Source organism: Sinocyclocheilus grahami, unplaced genomic scaffold (assembly GCF_001515645.1).
Source record: "Sinocyclocheilus grahami isolate Dianchi unplaced genomic scaffold, SAMN03320097.WGS_v1.1 scaffold1581.1, whole genome shotgun sequence".
NCBI lineage: Eukaryota > Metazoa > Chordata > Actinopteri > Cypriniformes > Cyprinidae > Sinocyclocheilus > Sinocyclocheilus grahami.
In genome coordinates this window covers 182,869-186,998 of record NW_015506760.1, presented here as the reverse complement: position 1 = coordinate 186,998, position 4,130 = coordinate 182,869, and positions in this window count along the sequence as shown.

Below are 4,130 nucleotides of genomic sequence, written 5' to 3'. Positions count from 1 at the left end.
AAATATGTTTAAAACCCTTTAAAAGATGGTAAGACAAAGATGTAACATTGATTTGTCCTTGTATATCAGCAGCATGCTATAATAGCATGCTTATTGAAATGTAGGACATCATGATATGCACTCTAAAAAATGCTGGGTTAAATGTTTACCTTGAGCTCTGGCCCGAGCAGATATAAATAAAATGCTATTGGCTATTTTAAAAATGCTCGATATGTCCCACCCTCTCTTCCTGTTTCAGTTGAAATTACGTCACCACATAGAATAGTTCTGCGTGTTTCAAGGCACTTCGGGGGACCTTTAAACAGTGGGCATTAACAAGGACCTTAATGTAAATGTTAAAAGTCAAAATAAATGTTTAAAATGCAAAAATCATACCAGACTTGTGGAAAGACATCAACAGCCTGCAGATGCAGCGAACTGAAGCTGATAAAACCATGAGAGCTCAGAATCTACAAGCCAGAGGTTCAAAACATACTGCCATGGACTGTCTTTTCATTATGTGTGAATGACTCGTCCAAATTCCCTCTTTATCCATTTTATGCCCTCAGCTAAGGTGAGTTTGATCACGAGGCAGCTGCTCGGTGAAGCTAAAGGGGAAAATCTTATTCAAAGGTGTGTGTGAAAATCTTGGGATTGTCTGTGCTGATTTGGTCTTGATTTGCTTTAATCAAGTTGTCTCTTTTACTCCAGACTGAATGAAGAAGCCTTAGATCACGATGATGCAGCTGATCTTCTGCCTGCTTTTGACACTGTGGAAAAAGCTGCTAAGTATGACCTCTAAAGGTTTGTCATTTAAACCGTAGTGTTTATTTTGGCTTCGAATTGTCTGTCCTTTTATCTCAGAGTGATGGAAGCTCAGCTGCGGGAGCAGAAGGACACTTATGAGTGTCAGTTAGAAGCTCTGGTCTTCAAAAACGAACATTTAAACAGAGAACGAGCATCTTCAGGCTCTCTTTCAGGAGAAGAGTGACGTCAGCCAAAGCATCGGACAGGAAGTGGTCCGCCTCACTGCAGAGAACATGGTAGAGTGTGTATTTATGTAACTTGTGTGTTTGTTTGCATGTCACCTGGTGATGACGGTGACTTCTTGTGTGCAGGTGATTCCAGAACTGAAGCAGCAGGTGCCAGAATTCAACCGCCACAAACAAGAGCTTTAGAACCGGTTAAGATCAGAGCGCTGAGCCAAACACATCTGAATTAGACTAGATTATAAACATGAAAAAAATATTTTGGATAGATACTGGCAACAGGATATGATGTTACACTCCAGGGCTTCTGTTTTAAATACACTACTAGTTTGGAAGAATAAAAATTTTTGAGAGAAGTCTCTTCTGCTCACTCTTAAATTTTTCACTCTTTGTTATATTGCAGCCATTTGCTAAAATCATTTAAGTTCATTTTTTTCCCTCATTAATGTACACAAAGCACCCCATATTGACAGAAAAACACAGAATTGTTGACATTTTTGCAGATTTATTAAAAAAGAAAAACTGAAATATCACATGGTCCTGTGTGTACATTAATGAGGAAAAAAATTAACTTAAATGATTTTAGCAAATGGCTGCAATATAACAAAGAGTGAAAAATTGAAGGGGGTCTGAATACTTTCCGTACCCACTGTATATACATATTCATATCATATAATAATATAAATACATGTAATAATAAATTGTATTATTATACACATATATTAGTAATATGTAAACAGCAATACAATAAATAATAAAATAATAATAAATGCAAAAATTAAATAATTATAATAAAATATAACGTCAGTGCAAAAATATAATAGTTGACATAGTAAACATGCTTAATTTTCTGTAAGCAAAAAAAGAGATGATGATGATTCTGATGATTCTGATTTCAGAACCACCAGGAGAATTTTGAATTTTGACCTTCTGTCCTTCTGGCTCTCAAACACATATCACTTCCTCAACTATCTCAAACAGTACCTTTTCAGTCCTTTTCTGTGTCTCTTTCCTCCCGACAGCTATCACAGACCCCATAAAATGCTATTTATACTTCCTGATTCATCAACACTTTCAAAGATATCTTACTGTATCATTCCTGAAACCAACCAATGAGATTGTTCATTTCCCCTGCATCAACAGGAGTTCACGAAGCTTAACACGAACACGAAGAACAAGAACTGCCTGAGGAAATTCGACCTTTCAGAGCACCTCGCCATCAACATCTACCATCAGTTCACCAGCATGGAGCCGGAGCTGCAGGGCCAGCTCATAAGACAGCTGTTCTTCCTCATCGGATCCACGTCGGTGAACAGCATCTGACCTGTGCTCCTGCCGCAAGGACATGCAGATCAGGTGCGTACAGGTGTTTTATCCTGGCATAGGCTAATGATACACAGGGCAACTTTTTGAGCAATGTTGAAGGGCAACGGGTATCCAGAATAGAAAGTTCAAAAGAACAGCATTTATTTGTTTTGCAACGTTATAAGTGTCACTTACTCTCACTTTTGTTCACTTTAATGCTGAATAAAAGTATTAATTTCTGTAAAAACAAATCTTACTGACCCCAAACTTTTGAATGGTAATATAAAGGGAAATGATCTCAGATCTGATTGGCCCTTGTTTTGTCTCTATGATAACAGGCGCTGCTGCAGGAGCGCGAGGGGTCGTCTCAGCTGATGATGGATTCACAGTATTGTTTCCAGGTCACCTTCCCCTTCTGCTCCTCACCACAAGCACTAGAGCTCCTACAGGTGCCCAGCAGCCTCCGTCTGGGCTTTGTCACTCACATTTGACCTCTAACCTCTGACCTTAGTGATATCAGGACCGGTACTTAGGATCAGGGTGCGTCTGTGCTGACCTGAATGCATCATAGAAACACTGCACAGTAGCCGAATTGCTAATATAAACTCATTAATGCTAACATTTGTATATATTTTTTGATTTATTTATAAAGATTTTAATCACATGTTCTCTAAATGAGTATTTTGAATAACTACAGTTTAGATTATAAATCTTTTAGAATAGCTTTTTTAAGATCAGCTATGAACAAACACCCTAACATACATTTCAAAAACCCAAACCAACCTCAAACGTTCAGTTGGTTCAATTTTGTAAATCCTAAATAATTATTGTCACAAATTGCTCTTCCGTTGAATTTTTTATAAATCAGAAATCAATAAACACAACTGCCAAATGAGTGGTCCTCTCTTGACTCTTAGCACTTCACCATAGCTCTGACAGTATGCCATGGAAATGCAATATTTATGATGGTTAATCCTCAGAGGACTAGAGATGGAAACCACTAGAACTAATCTAGCAGTCAGTAATCTCAATCTGACAGGGTGCGTTCCTCAAACATGTTGGGTATAATTCACCATTTCACCAGTATATGTCACCCTTTTTGATATACTTTTGCCATTTTTTATTTGTTTGAAAAATATTTCTATTTAGCTTTCATTTATTCGTATTGCAGTTCTTGATGATATTTTTGGTTATTATTTTATAATTGCAATTAAGTGTATTACACCACGTTTTACTTTTGTTATTTAATGTATAGATTTAATATTCTGAATTAGGTTTTATTTGAATATTTTTTCAGTATTTAAATTTTGTTTAAGTTTTAGTCATTTTATATAATTTAGTAATTATGTAATTGTGTCCATTTTGATGTGTTTTTTAAAATATTTTAATAATTTGATATTATTTTATCATTGGAACTAAGCACATTTCCCCCCTTTTTCGTAACTAAAATGTTTTCTTTTGAATTTAATAAAAATTACCAGAATTTTCAGTGATCATTTGCTTATTCTCCTTATTCTAATATAGTCATGAAAATTTTCAGGATTATATATATATATATATATACAGTGGGTATGGAAAGTATTCAGACCCCCTTAAATTTTTCACTCTTTGTTATATTGCAGCCATTTGCCAAAATCATTTAAGTTCATTTTTTTTCCTCATTAATGTACACACAGCACCCCATATTGACAGAAAAACACAGAAGAGAGAGAGAGAGAGAGAGAGGGAGAGAGAGAGAGAGAGCGAGAGCGAGAGAGAGAGTCCCTTCATGACGTCACGACATCCGCTCCGTCTCCAGGCTCTCCTCTCCATCACTCCATCAAAACACTCCTCTCCTCCGCGAATCTCGTTTTTTCT